Source organism: Passer domesticus, chromosome 30 (genome assembly GCF_036417665.1).
Source record: "Passer domesticus isolate bPasDom1 chromosome 30, bPasDom1.hap1, whole genome shotgun sequence".
NCBI lineage: Eukaryota > Metazoa > Chordata > Aves > Passeriformes > Passeridae > Passer > Passer domesticus.
Window position 1 is genome coordinate 3716437 of NC_087503.1, and position 19918 is coordinate 3736354.

General features: G+C 53.0%; 1 pseudogene; it reads left to right on the top strand.

Moving 5' to 3' along the window:
* LOC135287578 (zinc finger protein 229-like) overlaps window positions 1–3459 on the top strand; it is a 116132-nt pseudogene extending 112673 nt beyond the window's left edge.
* Window positions 3460–19918: the final 16459 nt, after the last annotated feature.

Below are 19918 nucleotides of genomic sequence, written 5' to 3' on the forward strand. Positions count from 1 at the left end.
CATCTTTAATCCTGTGGGACAAATTCTATAAATGTTTCATTCCACCTTTATAATTCTTTACATACAAAATCTTGAAAAGTCTGGGTCTGGGATTCTAACCAGCTGCGCCAAGGCTCCTCTCATAAGAAGGAGTTTAGAAAGCTTGAAGGTCCTTGCGGGTGTCTGGGGATCTGTGGGGGCTATTGGGGGGAAAATTAACTGTCTAATTAACAGAAGATAACTGTCCTACCTGTTACAGATGACAAATAGAATACACACATTTTCTTTCAATCCAGAACAAAAGGAATTCAAATTAATAGAATGTAACTTAACATTGCTCAAATCTAACAATAATGAAGTTTAATTTTACTTAATCTTATCAACCCTGAATTTGCATTAAATTTAACATCACAGAATTAAAAATTAATATCCTTAAAAGTTATACATACAACAAAATTTAACTTACTCTGATGCTATTAATGGAAATAAGGCACTGAAAAGTTGAACAATCCGTGATTGAAATAACAGCATTATGGATTTACTGGAGGGATTAAAAGGATGGAATAAGTGTGTCATGATTTTATGTAATTTATTTTTGAGAGAAGCCCATGGTAGACACAAATTTTATGCAAGCATAAATTTAATAAGACCTATTAAAGTGCAGTTTTAATGAAAGAAACAACAATGTGGAATTCGGCAAACTGCCCAGCAAACCAGCAGCTTCTTGAAATTGTATTTAGTGTAATTCCTGCTGGTCAATTTACCAGCATTTCTGTTAAAGAACCTCCGGCAAGCGCCGTGGTGTGGGGGCCTGGTGGAGCCGCGCCGGGGGCTCGGGGGAACCGCGCCGGGAGCAGCCGAGCCACACACCCCAAATCACCCACGGTTCCCCCTCCTGCTCCAGAGCCTGTGAATGTGCTTCCGTGCAAGATTGAAGGGGAAGGAGATCCCACAGTGCATCCCCGGCAATAAACTTGGCAGAAATCAAATTTAACTCTGCATTAATCATTTTGATGAATATTTGATTTTCCCACAAGTCACATGTGATTAAAATGCAAACAAATCCAATACATGAAAAAACCAATAATAGAAGCAATTCTGTGGCAATTCCAAGTTTCATTGGTTCCTGCACAGCTCCAGCTCAGCTGCTGGCACGTTCAGATAGAAGAAAAGTGGAAATTTGGCCCAATACAGATTACTAAAAGGAAGAGAAAGCACTGTGGGGCTGTCACAACGGTGACAGGGACGAAGAGAATAATGATTCTCACATTTGGCAAAGCCCTCAAGCCTATGTATTTGGCATTTATTCAGAAATTTAGCTCCTTGAGCTGGGCTTCCTGTGGGACTTTTAGCAGCCTTGTGTTCCTCACCTTGGGGTGAATGAACCTTGTCAGTCTTGCTTGTGACATTTGCACCCTTTCCTCCAGTGATTTTAAGAAACTTTTCAAGGAAGGAGAACAAAACATTTTCTTTACACTGGCCACCCACAACAGCCATTTTCCTCATCAGTTCTTACATAAGTTGCTCAGATGAAGCTGCATCCAAGTTTCCAAGAGTTCCTCCACAACCTCTTCAGAGGAGGGAACCATGCTGTTATCCAAGGCACTTGGGGTCAGAGAACAGTGCCTAAACTCGCTGTGCCAAAATAATGTTGCAACCTGGTTAAGAAAATTGTTAGAGAAATGCCTCTGCCCCAATTAAGGTGCTTCCGAGACCAAATCCAAAGTGGATTTTACAGAACAGGAAATGTGAGGTAGAGAGAGACATGGAAAGGAAGAGAAAAGCGGGGACAACAAGGGAGTGACAGAGACAGAGACCTCCCCTGGGGTGGGGCAAGTGTGACAGGGTAGTGTTCTTTATCTCTTCCATGTATGAGCCCTGATAACACCCTCCAAGGGCCATCTTCTGTGAATGGGCCATTGAGTGTCCCTGCAGGGCAGATAAAATGACATCATCCCATTGTGGGATACTCCGCCCAGGGGGAGGAGCCAAGCATTCCTACCTGGATATAAACTGAGGTTTGCAACACCAGTAGCACCTTGCATACTGGGTTCCCACAGGACAAGAGCTCCATAAGCACCATTGGACCTTCAGAGGAAGACCAGACCCTTCTACAGGATCACTGCTTTGACAGAATCACGATCATCACTGCAACAGGACTGCAGCCACCACTTAATGGGACTGCTGCTACCACCCTGAGCAACAGGGTGTCAGGTTATATCCTGACTGGGTCATTTTAAGGCCTTGTTTCTGTATCATTGCCTTGATCTTAATTTTCTTATTAAATTGCAATTCTGGCTTAGACTCTCCACCAGGTTTGCCCGCAAACCAGTGCAAAACTCAATGCACTCATCTCTTGTTTTCCTCCCAAACCAGAATTTCCCATCTCAAAACCACTGCCAGATGGAGGAGAAGGCTGAGCTTAAGGGAAAGATTCCCCGGGACACACAGGCAGGTGAGGAGCTAGTCAGTGCCCCTTTCCCCCTCTCTCCTGCTCCATCTCCCAGCCCAGCACAGCCCAAGGCTGCAGGACAAACCTGCAGCCAACACCATCCTGCTGGGGAAGCGCTGGAAGGATCTCCTTCCCTTCCCCTGTGGCACAGAGGCAAATCCCATCCTCTCCTTGTTCTTCCTCCCCCAGACAAGGAGATGAGGATGGAGACCAGGGATGACAAATCCCCATGGCAGAACCTCATGGAAGAGGTAATTTTGAGTGGCTCTATGGCACAGGAATCCAATGGGGAATTAAAGACACAGAGATCCCATAGGATGAGGGGCTCCAAACCCAGCCCAGGGTACTCTGAAAAGGAAAGACCCCCCCTGGGCCAGGAAGGTGGAGAGAGCTTCAGCCAGAGCTCAGAGCTGGTGGTCCATGAGCAGCTTCATGATGGGGAGCAGCCCTACAAGTGCTTGGAGTGTGGGAAGTGCTTCAGGCAGAGCAGCAGCCTGATCCACCACCAGATGATCCACACTGGCGAATGACCCTACGAGTGTGGGGAATGTGGGAAGGGCTTCAGCTACAGATCCACCCTTGTGACCCACCAACGCATCCACACCGGGGAGAGGCCCTATGAGTGTCCTGAGTGCCAGAAGAGGTTTCGGATCAGCTCAGTTCTCCTCAGACACCAGCGGATTCACACTGATGAGAGGCCCTTCTGCTGCCCAGATTGTGGGAAGGGCTTCAAGCGCAATTCCCACCTCATCACCCATCAGCCCATCCACACTGGGGAGAGGCCCTACGAGTGCTGCATGTGTCAGAAGAGGTTTCAGACCAGCTCAAATCTCTGCCTGCATGAGCGGATTCACAATGAGGAGTGGCCCTTCCGCTGCCCCGACTGTGGGAAGGGCTTCAAGCACAACTTCACCCTCATCACCCACCAGTGCATCCACACTGGGGAGAGGCCGTATGAGTGCGCCACGTGTGGGAAGGGATTCACCCAGAGCTCTGACTTGACCAGACACCAACGGAAGCATCAGTAAGGGAAGCCCTGCAAATGTACCAACTGCAGGGAGAGCTTTGTGTCCTGCTCCAGCTTCATCCCTCATTGGAGGACCCATGTTGGGAAGAGCCCTAGTGATCCATGTTCCCTGTGATCCATGCTGGGAAGACACCTGTCCCTTTTCCTGCCCCTGCCAATGACATGATCTGGGATCAAAGAACATGAGGGTCTGGCCAGGGCCGTGTCATTACATTCACTCTCACCTCAAGTCATTGCCAGGGGCAGGAAAGGGTCTCTCTCTCTCCCTGAGGAGAAGATTGTCCTTTGCAGGCAGGAGGAAATTGTGGCTGGGAAGAGACAGTCACTTGTGTTGCAGTTTTCCCTTTTTCATATCCCTTCTGTTGTCAATATTATTTTTATTTTTTTTTGGTTTTTATCTCGTTGCTGTTCCCAATAAATTTTTCTTATCCCAGCCCGGGATCTTTCCTTTTTGTGCTTTCCATGGAAGGCGGGAGGGCAGCGAGCAGCAGCGTGGTTTTAGCGGGAGCAGAAAATTGGGGAATCCCATTCCTAAACCCTGGCCCGTGGAAAGCGAGCATCCCAGCTGGTCCCAGCCCTGGTGGCCATGGCAACAGCCTTGGGAGCGGGTCCTTTGCCAAAGGTATAAAAGATTGGACAGGTGGAACTGAACCTTAATGCAATTTGTCCCACAGAATTATCAATGGAATACTAGATAAATTTATGTAAATACAGCTCTGATTGATTCTGATCATGGCTAGACAGAATAGTTTGTTTACACCACAGACTAAATTTTAAAAAATGAGTTATTTACTCCACTGTATCAGAGCTAAAACAATTATTAGATTATTCTGCTCTAGGAAGCAATTTTGAAGTGAACAGGGCCTTGCTGGAGTTGTTGGAGCCCATTGCAGGCAGAGCCTCCTGCTCCAGCAGGAACTGCCTTTCCTGTGCCAGGAGCAGGGCAGGTCCCACTGCAGGAAAAGCCCCAGGCCAGCCCCAGCACAGGGAAGGGCTCGGGCACAAGGGCAGAGTGCCGTGCTGGGAGCTGTGCCAGGCAGAGCCTGACGCACCAAAGGCACCTTGGCAGCAGCAGCTGCTTGCAGGGCATGGCCAGAAGCCTCCCTTGGCAGCCCGGCCTGGTGGCCAGCACTGCAGAGCTGCTGCCTCAGGGCTCGTTTCTGCCCGGGCTCTGAAAAGCCACTTCTGCTGCAGGAGCCTGCCTGGGAAGCCATTGGCCCCAGCACCTTGGGGACAAGATATGAATGAGAACACTCTTCATGCCAGCAGAGACAAGGCAGGGGCAGAGGAAAGGGGAGAGCCAGGCCCAGGGGACAGGGCTGCCATGGTGATGGCTGTGAGGTCACTGCCCCTGCAGCAGCCTGGCTGCCCTCAGCAGACATTCTGGCCAGAAGCGTTGTGAGGGCACCCAGCACATCAGAGAACCCACACAACAGGAATTCTGTCCTCGGGGAGGGAACAGGGTTTCATTGGGTCAGGTTGTACAAAGCTCTTGCTCTTGGATAATTCCTGAGATGGGGAATCCACTTCTCTGGAAGAACAGTTGCAGTTTTGTGCCATTCTCACCACTGTAAAATATTTTTTCCTTTAAACAATTGTAAATCTGACCTCATTCAGTTCAAAGATATTGAGCCTTGTTCTGTCACTGCAAGATTTGGGTGAAAATAACTTTGACCACTGTTTTCATTTTCACAGACCTTGGAGAGGACCCACAAACCTCTCAGGATATGTTTTGGAGGCCTCATCCCATAACCAGCAGTGAGAGGCGGCAGACTCTGGGCTCAGTGGTGTGGAGACTGAGGACAGAATAAGAGTAGCCGGGGAGGGATTGAAGGGTGGTTTCACACATCTTGGAATTTTTCTTTATTGTATAAAACAGCCAGAGAAAGAGATAATGGCACCAAGGGCAGCTGGGGAGACCCAGACTAGACACTAGGAGAAAGGAATTTCCCACCCAGGGCAAGGCTGTGGTGCAAAATATCCCCCAATCAGAGCCTGGAGAAGCCCAAGGCTTTGTGTGGGCAGGCAGAGGCAGGCAGGAGGCAGAGCTGTCAGCAAAGGAAGGGGCCAGCCAGGTGGGGCAGCCGGGGGATGACGACAGCCTGCAGGGACAGAGGCGCAGGGCAGGGACACCGTAGGACAGCCTGGGCTGCACAGGGCACAGGGATGGGCAGCAGCTGCAAGGCCCTGACAGAGCCAACTTGGGCAGCACTTTGGCCATGGCTGCTGGCCCTGGGCCTGAGGCCACAAGGAGGGGACAAGTGACCCTTGCAGCCCTGGGGCCTCATTGCCTCCTTGTCCCTGCTCAGCAGCCCAGCAGGGGCCACCCCATGGTCCTGCCCTTGGCATTGCACATCCCCACATGCCAGAGCCCATCCCGGGAAGAGCCCTGAGCAATGAGGGAGGGACAGAATCTGTGTTGCCAGGGCCTGGGGCTCAGGCCTTGGTCCTTTGCATTCCTGAAACACATCCAGGTTTGCTCAGCACCAGAGGCAGTTTTGCCTTGTTTGTCCCCAGCTGTCATCACTGCCTGCAGTGTTCTGCTCTACCTGAAACCTGGGGACACTTTGACATGAGTTTTGTCCCACAGTGGGACCCATTTAAAGTTAAATACTGTTTGGACTTTGAATCTGATTTTGAGTTCCTGAGAAGTTCTATGAGCACACTCGGAGGGACTGAGTCTGATGCAAAGAGCACCCAATCCCCAGAGGGTCATTAAAGTCCTGCTGCTGTGTCTGTGCTGCTGAGCTGGGCCGGGCTCCTGGCCCAGAGGCAGCTCCTGGCAAGGGCAGCGCTGCAGAGAGACAGCTCTGGCCAGGAGCAGCTCCTGTGCACCGCCCAGCAGGACTGGGGCACTGCCAGGGCAGCTCAGGGACACCAGCAGGGCACAGACAGAGCTGACAGGGGCTCAGCACTGGCAGGGGCTGGGGGATGTCCCAGAGGGGGCTGTGTCACAGCGGCACCTCTGTGGCTGTGTCATGGAGGCACAGAGCAGCTGTGATGTTAGCAAGGGGCTGTGTGACAGCACAGAGTGGGCTGTGTGAGGCCCCAGATTGGGCTGTGACATCACAGAGTTTGTTGTGTGAGGTGACTGAGCAACTACAGCATCATGGAGGGAACTACGTGACATCACAGCACAAGCTGTGACATCATGACATCGCTGTAGGACATCATAGAGCAGGCTGTAAGGTCACACTGTATGCTGTGACATTACAGAGTGGCAGTATGGTATCACAGAGGGGGATTTGTGACATCACTGAGGGGGTTGTGACGTCACAGAGCAGTCTGTAATGTCATAGAGTAGGGTATGAGGCCATGGAGTATCCTCTGCAATCATGGAAGGTGGCTCTGTGACATCAGAGAGTGGGTTGTGACATCACTGGGTGACTGAGTAACATCATAGAGCCAGATGTGACGTCACAGAACAGACTGTGACATCACATGGTGACTTTGTGACATCACCAAATCTTCTGTGACATCACAGAGCAGCTTTATGGTATCACATACTGATATCCCAGCACTGGCCCTGTGATATCATGAAGGGACTTTGTGACATCACAGAGCTGTTGTGTGTCATCACTGAGTTGCCTGTGACATCACAGAGTAGGCTCTGTGACATCATAGGCTGGACATCATGGAATGGATTCTGCCATCCCAGGGTATCTGTGTGACATCACAGAGGGGATGTGACATCACAGGGGCTGTGTGACATCACATGGGCTGTGTGAGGTCACTGGGGAGGTCACTCTGCCCCAGCCCCCCTCACAGTTCCCCCAGAGCAGTCCAACCCTGCTCGTGCACAGCGGGGTTCCCTGTCCCCCCGGGTCCCCCCGCCCCCGGCGCCGCAGCCTCCCCCAGAGGATGTTCCACGAGATCGACCCCAGAGCCTGACACGGGGACGGGGGGCCGGGGCTCTGGGGGGTGGGACAGGGGGACAGGAACCCCCCGGCAGCATCCCCGTGTCCCCCAGGGCCAGAGCCTGGGCCAGGGCTCCTTCACCCTGTTCTGAACGAGGGCTTGAGAGTGCTGAAAATATCCCCAGCAAAGGAATCAGCAACAACCAGATTTAATATTAAGGGACAGCACCACAAAGTTCCTTGGCAAGAGTCTCTCTGCTCCTGACTGGACACTTCAAGCAGACCAGGGAAACAAAGCACCAAAAACCCAAACAAAATCCAGGCAATCAAACCAGAAATGAACAGAGAACCATCCCTGTGAGTGTGCGACTATAGGACAGTGAGCGCAAAGATAAAAGGAATACTGCCTAAAACCTTAACACAGCTCAAACCTAACAGGACTTAACCTTAACTTCTACTTTGAAACTCACAATTTAGCAAAAGAACAGAGCTTGGCAGTATTTAACCTAATTGCTAACCTATGACTTAGAAATTTAACAGAGGAATAACACTTAACAACATTTAAATTAGCTTATAAATTATATTAAACTTAACAAATTAGCAAAAGAACAACTCTTAGCAGAATTTAACTTCACTTAGACCTTGTGACTTAACCTTACTTACAGGCCTGACTGACTCAGCTATCCAAGGCACTCCAACCCCTCAGGGAGCAGCATTTCTGCCACATCTCCCCAGCACAGGCACTCCTGTGTGCACACAGACACAAAGAGTCAGTGCAAGGCACCTGTGAGAAATTCCCCTGAGGGCAGGAAATGCTCCCTGTGGATCCTTTGGCATCTCCCCAGTGGGTGAAGGGTTGAGCCTGGAGGAGTGGGGGGATCGGCCCAGGCTCCCTCCTTGTTCAGGAACCCCGAGTGCAGCAAGCGGGAGAGTTCCCGGCTGGGAGAGGCCCCACTCAGAGGGAGTCGCTGGCCCAGGAGAGCTCCAAGGGGCTCCTTTTGCAGCGCTGTTTGTAGGGCCCCAAGAGAGGGGCTGCAGTCACAGCAATGGTTCATCCTGGCCGCACTTGGCATCAACAGCTTTCTTTGGCACTGTGAGAACAGGGATGTTGTGCCACTGAGGGAACAAAAGCAGTTCCCAGGGCTGCTCCTATACAAAGCAGGAGCTGGTTGGGCACAGCAGTGTCTGGGGTAGACAGTGTTTGTGCTGAGCTGCAGAGGAGCTGTGAGCCCAGGGGCTGTTGGCCAAGGCCGAGGCCCAAGGAGCATTTCTGAGCTGGCAGGGCGGCCTAAGAAGGGGAGGCGGGAATGCAGCAGCACAGGGCCCGTGGAAGCAAGGGACCATTGTGACACTGTGGGGCCCTGTGAGACCAAGGGACCATGGTGACTTTGCAAGGCCTCATGGAACCATGGAGAGACCATTAAGACTCTTCACAGCCTCATGGAACCAAGGGGCCATTGTGACACACAATGGAGTCATGGGATCAATGGAGACCATTGTGACACCATGAGGCCACATGGTAAGAGCAAAGCATTGTGACAATGTGAGGCCTCATGGAACCAGTGAGACCATTGTGACCCTGGGGGTCTCCACAGAACCAAGAGGACCATTGTGATGCTGTGGGGCCTTGTGAAACCAAGAGGCCTTTGTGACACTGCAGGGCTGCATGGAACCAATTGTGACATTGTGGGGCCTGGTGTCATCAGTGGTCCATTATGAACTGTGGAGGCAAAGGAGACCATTGTGACACTGCAAGACCCCGTGGTCCAAAGGTTCATTGTGACATTGCAGGGCTCATGTAATAGAGGAGTCACATGTCATTGTGGGGCCTGGGGAACCACAGAGACCATTGTGACACTGCAAGGCCTCATGGAATCATTGGGACCATGTGACGCTTCGGGGCCTTCTGGAACCAAGGGTCCATTGTGACATTGTGGGACCCCATTGAACCAAAGCACCATGGTGACACTGCTGGACCCCACTGAATGAAATCACCATTAGGACACTGTGGGGCCCCATGGAACCAAGGGGACCATGGTGATACTGCAGGGCCGCTTAAAACCACGGCAACACAGAACAGGTCTGGCTGGTTTGGCCTCCCGTGGGCTGCGTGACTGGTCCAACTGACCATGGCATGTTGAGGGTCTCTTCTCATCTGCGGTTGAAACACTGGTGCTCCATACTTTCTTTCATATGGAAAAGACCTGTCCTTCACCTGCAGGCACCCATGGCCAGAATAGGGATTTCATCACCAGATTTCCTTATATCCAGGGATTATTCCCATAGGAATATTGCCAGGACAAGACTGGCTGACAACAGTTTAATGAGGGTCACCTCTCATCTGTCCCCAAAACACTGGGGAAGACTCCCTGCTTTCCTTCTTGTGGAAAGAACTGTCCTGCTTCTGCAGGCACCATGGCTGAGATTGGGCTTCTACCTCCAAAATTCCCTAAATTCAAAGACTGCTCCCAGACAAAATCTGCCATTACTGACAAGTCTGGCTGGCCTAGTGAGACTCTCACCTGCCTTCCAGACACTGGGGCTCTGCCCTTTCCTTCCTATGGGAAAGACCTCTCCTTCTTTTCCAGGTGCCGTGGCCAGAACTGGGATTTCACCTCCAACATTGCATACTGTGACAGACTGGAGGAGATAGTTGGCTCAAAACATTTCATGTGTCGGGGAAGAATGGGCAGATCCAGCCTTGCCCTGCCCTGGAGCACTGCCCTGCCCTGGAACCCCAATCCCCGCAGAGCCTCTATCCCAGCCCAGCAGTGGCTGCCAGTCCCTGGCACAGCACAGGCAATGCTCCACAGCCACCTCTGGAGCCCCAGCCCAGCTCCTGAGTGACCAAATGAGCCCAAGTCCCACCTGGGGGAAGGGCCCAGGAAGACCAAGGGGTATTGAAGGCTGACCACAAGGTAAGCACACATCTTGACCCTGCATCCTTTTGGCATTTCCATCTGAACAGTGCTGGAATGCAAGGGTTGGTAGCTCTGTGTCTGTGCCTCTCTGTATGTTTATTACTTCTCCTCTCTCTCTGTGTCTACTTCTACTTTATATGTCCTCTTGGAAAATTTGAGTAACTTAAAATTGAACAGGCTTCGAGTTTGTGCAGTTGAATGGACCAAATGAATGCTTTGAGAAGTGTTTTTTGTTGGTTGAATGTCATATTAAACCTTTTGCCAAAGTTTCTCTGATTTTCTAAAGTTCCCTGTAAAGGCTGTTTTGTTGTTTGAGGTCTTCAGGATTACTTGTTAGTATTTCTCCAGTACATCCAACTCAGAATAGACAAACAACCGTAATTCCTTCTAAAGTCTCCATGAGAGAGTTGTTTGGAGGATGGGAGTCAGGGCTTGTCTGTCCTGCTTGGCACAGCCCAGGCAGGGCTTTCCCAGCCACATTCCACACTCCATTGCCCAGCTGGAGCCGCTGGTGCCTCTGAGTTCTCTTGGCCCAGCCCCAGGGACGCTCTCCTTGTCTGCCCATTCCCCCACGGTCTCTGGGAAGGGATGGCCTCAGTGGGGGCTGCTGACATCCTCAGCAACTTGGAGCCTGCTGCTGGATTTCGCTGCTCCAGAAGCTTGTTCAGCCTGCAGCTCTTCACTGCCGGAATTCAGTGTCCCAGGGCTCATTAACATTCAGAACACCTTAACAAGCCAAGCCTCTGGGAATAATTAATTTAAGTTTTCAAATCATTTCTGGCTAATTAGACAGATTTCAGATGTGCATTTAAACTGAATATATTCTATTTAAAAAGACAAGGAGAAAAGGTTTTTTAGGTCCTGTTAGTGGTTTTTTTCCCAATAATAAATCGATATGTGCAATCTCCAGTTGACACTGAATCCAAGTACCTCCTCATGCAGTCTGAATAGATATGAAAATCAAGACCCTTCATGGCTGACAATCAATCAGACTCTGTCCCTACCCCCACCCCACCATTTCCCCCATCCAAGCCCTGGCACTCAGAGCAGCCTTGTGCAAATCTCAGCTCCCTCCAGCCCAGGCTGCAACTGCAGCTTTCAGCTCCTTGGCTCCAACTCCCACCTGCTTTCCTTGGAGAAGGAGCTGCCCGAGACACAGAGGGATGTTCATTTCTTGTCAGCCAGCAAAGCCACGGGAAGGCACAGCTCCATCAAATGCAAAAGTCATTCTTCTCCCTGGCTCTGCCCTGCCCCTGATCCCCACAGCCTGTCCTGTTTCCTGCATCCCTCCTTTGCCAGGCACTTTCTGGGACAAAGGAGCTGTGCTCTGGCTATGGAGGGAGGTCCAAGTGCAGCCACTGGAGTGGGAACCACAACTGATCATGTTTGTGTCCTTTGAGGGACCAGGAGATGGTGAGACTCAGAGGCACAGAAGGGTTTCTCTTCATGGACAACATAAAAAATGTGAACATGATGAAATTTAAGAAACCTCAAACCCCTTCCCTAAGTTCCTTTTGACATGCCAGCAACATCTGACATGTCCACCATCCACAAGGGATTGCCATACAGGAAGGATTTTAGACAGAGACTTAAGAAGAGGTGATAGAAAAGGTAAAACTACAAGTAAGATGCTGACTAGGGAGGTATTTAAACTTCAGAGAGATTGGCAACTCCCTGATGCTCAAAGCATGAAGCCAGTCGAAGGACACACGTTGGAATGACCAGAGAACAGCTGCAGGAAGAAATCTGGGAGCAAGGGGAAGGACATAGATCCAGCTGCTCTAAATGAAGAGATGTCCTTAGACATGGCCATTGTAACAGGAGTACTGGAAACACCTGAAGGAGGGGGTCATGAAATATTAGACTGAATATTGGTGGCTCAAGTAGATGGGAAGATCAGAATTTCTTCTCCTGCCATCAGTAGAAGAATCTAGTAGATCCAGGAAATTCCTGCTTCTGGTAGGAAAACTTTGCCATTTCTTATTAGTGACCCAGTACTCAAGTGGCCCAGATAATAAAAATGTGCTTGTATATTATGAAACTAACAGGTATTAAAACCTGTGCCCCTTTCCAGGCATACATCAGCTGTGTGCCCATGAACAGGCAGTGCCACTTGTGCCCTGAGGTGCCCAGCTGGGATTGGATCTCTCCGAGAGCACCTGAGGGAGAGCAGAGCACCTTGCAAGCTGCAGGTCCCTGACAGCCCAGCAGGGCTCCTGTCCCATCAACATCTGCTCTGCTGCAGTCTGAAACAGGGCCCAGCATGGTGCCGGGATCATCAGAGAGAGCTGAGGTGTGTGCTGCAATTCAATGCCCTCCCCATCCTGCAGCAGCCCTGCATTTCCCTGCTCCAGCCTTGGTCTCCAGCACAGCCATGGAGGCTCTTTGGGCTCCTGAGTGTTCCTGCAGCCCCCAAGGGCAGCTGAGCTCTGCCTGTGGCACAGTCAGCCCTGGCCAGCGCAGGCCATGCTCAGCAATTGCTTGTGTGTGCCTGGCCTTGCTGTCAGCCCCGGCAGTGGCTGCGTGGCCCCTTGGTGGCCCTGTGCTGGCCCAGCCATGGTGGCCCAGCCCCTGTGCAGGCCCAGCCCAGGCCAGGAGCATTGCGGCTGGGAACGGCCCCTGTGCCGTGCTGCCCACAGCAGCCTTGGGGCTCTGTGCCCCATGGCCTCCCTGCTGGGCAGCCTCTGCCAGCTCCTGCACAGCCCCTGGCACCTGTGGGCCTGCACAGACAGCCCTGCCCCGGGCTCTGCTGGCCTCTGGGCCAGCAGAGAGGCCGGCCAGGGCTGGCCATGGCCGGGAACAGGCCCTGAGCCCTGCAGGAGGACGGAGCTGGGCCACAGCCAAACTCAGCCCAGGGCAAAGCTGGGCTCAGCAGCCAGGGCTGCCAAGGGCTGGGCACAGAGGCTGGCAGTGACAAATATCCTGGGCCCCCTCCCTGCTCTGTCCATGCCCCCAAGGGCACAGAGCAGCCTCCTCTCTGGGGCATTTGCCTGTTTTCAATGCCTTGCACAGGTGCTGGCCCTGCCCCACAAGGCCTGGGCTGAGTCCTGCCCCTGCACGCTCAGCCAGGCTGAGATGGATACTGATGGTTTCTGTGGCAGGCTCTCTGAGCCCAGCCCAGCTCCCTGCAAGCTCTGCCAGCTGCCCTGAGCTCTGGGCAGCACCAAGGGCCTCTCCCCAGCCCAGCCCAGCCATTCTGTCCATTTCTGTTCATTGCTGCTCTGATGGGGATGGATCCTCAGCCACTTGGAGGTTGATGATGAATTTTACTCTTCCAGCGGCCTCTTCATTCTTGAGCTCTTCAGTTCAGGAATCCAGGTGTTCATTTGTTTAAAATACCTGAACAAAAGAACCCCATGAGAATTATTTAAGTTTTCAATTCTTCTGTGGTAAATTAGGTTAATTCCAGAAGTGTATTCAAAATGAATATATGGTATTGAAAACAAGGCAGAAAAAATTCTTGTGTTCTGTTTTATTTTACTGTTTATATACTGATCAGAAATGTCCACTTGATATTGAGTCCCAGCTCCATCTAATGCAGTCTGAATAGACATGAAAATCAAGACGCATCATGGGTGACAATCAAGAACACTTTGCCCCACCCTCTCCCCACCGTGTCCCACATCCACGGCCTGGCACTGCTATGGATCAGGAATTGTGTGGCCAGCAGGAAAGGGCAGTGATTCTTCCTCTGTGCTCAGCACTGGTTGGGCAGCACCTCAAATGCTGTGTCCAGTTCTGGGCCCTTCAATTTAGGAAGGACATGGAGGGGCTGGAGCGTGTCCAGAGAAGGGCAACAAGGCTGGTGAAGGGTGTGGAACAAAAGTCCTGTGAGGAGTGGCTGAGAGAGCTGGGGTTGTTTATCCTGGAGAAGGGGAGGCCTGGGGGAAACAAGGCAGTGTCAGGGCACAGGTTGGACTTGATGATCTCCAATGTCTTTTCCAACCCTGCTGATTCTGGGATTCTCTGGAACCACCCTTGCAGCAGTTGCAGGATGAGCCCTGGGCCTCCTCTTCAGAAGCTCCAGCAGCCCAGGTCCCTCAGCTTCTCCTGCCAGCCCCAAAGCCCATCCTGTCAGTCCTGCAGAGCCTCTGCAGCTCCTCCTCATTGCCCACAACAGGGAGCCCCACAGGCAGACAGAGCAGCCCAGATGTGCCCCCCTGGCCTGGGGTGCCTCTGGCAAGGGAGCAGCACCAGGCACTGCAGGAGCCTGCAGACAATTCCTGCAGCACTTGGAGGATGATCCTGCTGCCCAAGGGACATTCCCATGGTGCCAAGTCAGGAACTGCAATGGGGAGTGGGGCCAGAGAGGAAAGGGCAAACAGGGATGGGCTTTTTGCAGGGGAGGGAACAGGGGTGGGCAACAGGAAGAAATTTGTACAAAAAAAAAGGGGAAAAAAAAGCAAAGGTGAAGCCAAGGAAGTGCTGAGGGCAGTTTGGGGGTGCCTGCCAGGCAGCCCTGGCACTGAGCAATAGCATCTGCAGTGGGACAGGAAACTCCCAGCTGATGGGAACAAACATTCTGGCTGACTGCAGAGGGCAGGACAAAGCTGAGTGCTTTCCTGGTGTCCCCCAGCCCTTGCTGGCCCCAGGGGCTGATGGCATTTGTGCTCCCTCAGGTTCATGTCCCCACAGCAGCAGCATGGGGGTGCTCCCGCCTGCTCTGTGCAATGCAAACAGGGGCTCCTGAGCCAGTGCTGCCGTGGCTGTGCCTGCAAGGATGTGGCACCTGTGTGAGCTGGGGAAGAGGCCAGGGCTGCAGAGGGGGGATGTTGTTGGCAGCTCCATCAGGACGCTCTGGGACGCTGCCCTGGGCTGTGCAGCGCCCTGGGGATGGATCAGCCCCTGCTCTGCTGCTCCTTCCTGTCTCCCCCAGCGCCCTTGCAGAGCCCTAGCCATGCTGTTTGCCCCCAGCCTGCCCACGGCCAGCCTGGGGCTGCTCACCCTGGGGCTTTTCTGTGCTGAGCATTGGCCTGGCAGTGTTCTTGAGAGAGCCTGGGCAAGGAGCCTGCAGCCCCCAGGGCCTGGCCTGAGGCGTCAGCGCTGCCCCAGCAGTGCCCATGGCCTGTCCCTGCTGCAGCCCCGGCACTGCCACCCCCAGGACTGTGCCCGGCCCCGAGAGCACTCAGGCCCTGCAGCAACACCAGGGCCACCAGGGCAGCGGGCAGGGCCACGGCAGCAGCACTGGCAACACCAAGTGCTGCTGCTGCTGCTGGGCACAGCTGCTGTGCCAGCACTGATCTGCCCCCAACTCTGCACACAGACATTGCTGCTGCAGCTCCAGAGAAGGCAACAAAAGAGGGATCTCTGCAGAAAACTTTGCTGGGAGATCCTTTAGTTCCTTTAAAACCATTGAGACTGCAGCCCCTCATTGTCACAGTCTGTGGCCACAAGGAAGGTGGAGAGAAACAAAGTCAGAGATGGCAGAAACAATCATCTAGCTTTAGGAAGAATATTTAAAAAGGAAAACGACAGGGAAATCAAAGAACCAAACCAAAAGAGCTATAAAAGACAACTTTTATTACAAGTGATTTGCTGAAATTGGCAATCAGTTTAATGCTTCCTAAGATGTCCAGTCATCAGTCTCCTCACTGCAGCCTTGAGCTCCTGGTTCCTCAGGCGTGTAGATGAGGGGATTCAGGGCTGGAGGCACCACCCAATACAGAACTGACACCAACAGATCCAGGCATGGGGAGGAAATGGACGAGGGTTTCGGTAGGCAAGTACTGCAGTGCTGAGAAATGCATTTCTCCTGCAGTTTCCCTTTTCAGATTCTTTCAGTCATCTCCTGAGAGGTACAGTTTGTTCTGGGGCTTTTCATGAACTGATTGTACTCTTGATTTAGATGGAGACTGTGGAATTGTTTTCAGATGTAGAAGAATCTGGACTGAAGACAGAAACAAACTCCCTGTCAGCCCATTTTCGTCTTCTAGATCATTTTCAAGATGTCCTTGGGGGTGTTGGAATGATGATCACACAGCTCTCCAATTCTGGCTGCAGGCTCCAGAGTTTGTTTCTCTGCATTCAGTCAGGCTTGCATTCCCTAAGAGTTCTTGGTAGCCTGTCATGTTTTCTTAGGGTAGAACAGTAACAATGAAAACCTTACCAATGGCACAGCTGCCCAGCCCACAAGGAAAAGAAAAGAACAAGCTGTCAAATTCTTCAAATATTTCTCCTGCTTTGCTGCAAGTGTTGTGCTGCACCCACAGTGTGGAAAGCTGCAGTTGGTGGCACACCTTGTGACAGAAGCTGCACCTCGTTCTCCGGGAAAGGTTCTTGGAAAAAGCAAACAGGACTGAGGAGAAGATTCTGGAAAAACTGAAAGAGCTTTTAAGAAATTAAACGAAAATTGAAACAATTAAAGACATTTTTCTCGATTTATTTTTATGCTTCCCTTTTCCATCTTGCACTAGTTGTCCATCCCATTAATTCCAAATAGATCTCACTTCTAAGATCCATGACTTGGCAAGTTTTAGACATTTTAAGATACCATGACCTACACACAGTTTGGCTTCCCCTGTTTTTCTTGGAAATCAATGCTGGAGAGGTAAGTGCAGTGCTTGGGTCAGGTACAAATTCTGCATTCAGGGAATGGCTTGCAGGTGGCCATCAAAAGGGTGTCACGGAACCATATCCGGCACTGGAGCGAGCTGGTGAGTGAGCCGGGACAGCGGGAGAAGCCGGGCCGTGCCAAGCGGGGATGAGCCGAGCCCCGGCATGGTGGAAGCCGCCAGGACGTCTCGAGGGGGAGTGGGTGTGGGGCCAGCGCAGGGCGCAGAGCATCCCGGGCTGGCTGAGGGGTTGCCCAGCCCTGGCACGGCATCGGCCCCCACTGACAGCATCGTGCTCCTCCCGCAGCCCGACGGCACCAGCGCTCCCCTGGAGGTTGTGCTGCAGGACAAGGTGTCCACAGGCTTCCCCGGTGTCATCCAGCTGCTAGAATGGCTTGAGCTCCTCAGCGACATTCTGATGGTGCTGGAGCAGCCAGAGCAGTCTCAGGACCTCCTGCATTTCATTCGGGCACGGGGGTTCCTGCCGGAGGAGGTGGCGCGGCCGCTGTTCTGCCAGGTGCTGGAGGCCGTGCGGCACTGCACCAGCTGCGGGGTCCTGCACAGGGACATCAAACCAGAGAACATCCTGGTTGACCTGGCCACCGGGCAGGCAAAGCTCATCGACTTTGGCTGTGGCACCTACCTGCAAGACACAGCCTACACTCACTTTGCAGGTGAGCCTACACAGGGCTGTGCTCCCGCTCCTGGCATCTCATGGCCCAACATCTCACAGCCCAAGCTGGGTGTGGCAGTGGGGATTCTCCCTTTTGCTGCCACTCAGGGGACTGAATCTGCAGCTGAGTTGCTTTAGAGCAGGGCTGGGTGGGGAGCCATCTTCCAGCCCTGCTGGCAGGATTTGCCCACCACTCTGCCCAGGACTGGGGCTGGGCTGGTGCAGCCAGCCTGACAAAAACAGCTGTGGGTGGGGGTAGCAGAGAGGGAGGTCAGAACCTGTGCCCCAGGTTTGGTGTGCAGGCAAGAGGAAGGGCTTGGACTGCTCCACTCGCCCTGTTTGCCTTGGCTTCATAATATGTTTGGGGCAATGCAGGCAGGGAGAATGAGGGCATGTTTTTTCCCCAGCACGCAGTGGGTTTTTCCTTTGCGTGTCATGGTCAGGCCTAGCCAGGGCTTCCGCTGTCCCCTTCCCACACCAGTGGCCTCTTTTCCAACCCAAAGTTTGTACACCAGTCCCAAGTGCTGGTGAGAGGGCAGTGGTCACCCTGTGTGCCACTGCTGCAGCCCCTGCACGCCCAGGGATGCTGGGGCCAGGCTCTGGGAGCAGCAGCATCCCCCTGACGAACTCCATCTGTATTCCACAGGAACACCATCATACAGCCCCCCGGAATGGACCCGCTTTGGCTGGTACCATGGTGAGCCAGCTACCATCTGGTCCCTGGGCATCCTGCTGCACCAGATGGTCTGTGGGAAGATGCCTTTCAGGAGGGGCTGGAACTTCAGCTGGGGCCAGCTCTCGCTGCCACAACGGCTCTCTCCAGGTGAATCCTCTTCTCTGGGCATGGGTGCAATACCAGTGCTGGGAGACAGCAGCGGGCTCGGGAGCATCCCGCTCTGTCAGCTGCTGAGGAGGTGGCACATGTCCTGCTCTCCCCCAAAACCAAGAATTGATGGGAAAGTTCAGGCCCAGCTCTGAGCGCATCCAGCATGGCCTGGGCAGGGAATAGGGGGGCAAAGCAGTCAGGAGCCTTCTCCAGCTGACGGGCAGTTTCTGGTTTCTCTCCCCAGAGTGCCAAAATCTGATCGGGTGGTGTTTATCCATGCACTTCTTGGACAGACCCTCATTAGAAGAGGTGTTCTGTCATCCTTGGATGCAGGATATTCATCTGCCCTAGAAGAAGGGAGAGAGCCACAGTCACACTGTGATGCAGGGCCCTGGTAAGTTACAGCTGCACACATGCCTTGGCAATGAGAAGCAAAGGAACCCAGCCCGTGTCACTGTACCAGCGTCATGGGATGGGAACACGCAGCCCTTGTGCTGGAGCTGAGCTGCTCTACCCAGCCCTGGTGGCCGCCATCCAAGCAGGTTTTGCTTGTCCTGGTTCCCTGACAGCTGGGGCCCTGGGCAGAGCCCTGACAGCCTGGTCTCACCCAAGGGAAGGAGAAGGAACCCCCCAGAGAAGCTGTACCGGGTGGGGCTGCTGCTGCAGGAGACAGCGAGGATGACATCAAGGATGACAACCTCTTCCTCAACCTGGCCACCAGCAGTTGAAGGTGATGCACTTTGATTCTGGCACCTTCTTCAAAGCCAAACTCCACAGGGAATTTTCAGATGAGTCCACACCTGGGGAAATGCTCCCAGATTTGGGCATTGCCCAGCCTGGCTGGGAAGCAAAGGTTCCCCCTTGGCTGGGGCAGATGCAACTGATCCTTCAGTTGGCTGCCCAGCTGCTTTTGGCAGGGCTGGTGGGATGGGCTGGGGTGGGTACAAAATGGGAGTGGGCTCCTGGCCCTGCCAACAGCCCCCAGCACCCACCGTGCCCCGGGCTGGGGCTGGGGCAGCCAGCCCGACACAAACAAACCCCCGTGGTGGGAGCAGGGGTGGGACTCCCAAATCTGTGCAGGGGCTGCTTTGCTGTGCAGGCTAGGAAGGGCTTGGGCAGCTCCACTGCCCTTGTTTGCTTTGGGATCACGGTTATTGTGGGGGACAGTGCAGGGAGAAGGGAGAAAACCTGGGCTTTGCTCACCCATGGCTGGGTTTTTCCCTAGCATGCAGGGGTTGGGCCTTCCTCAATCCCCACACAGAGATATGATTTTTACCTTTGTTCTTTTTTTCCCTTTTTGTGTGTAGTCTATTTTCAACAATTTGTTGTTTGTTTTTCTAGAGGAAGCATTCTAGATGGTCCAGTCTGCACTGGGAAGTGCTTGGGAGCAGCTGTGGCATGGATGGGCCGTGCCCTTGGAGCAGGCTGAGGACATTGTTTGGGACCAGCTTTTTTTCCAGCCGTGGATGGCATGAGGTGGGTCCCTGTCTGCTTGGCAGGGTGGGATCAGAGCTTTTGGGAGATGGCAGCGAGCACAGGAGCATCCTGCTCTGGGCAGCTGCTGAGCAGGTGAGCAGGTGGATGTGCCATGGCTGGCTGCAGGCTGGGCACATGTCCTGCCCTCCTGCCCTG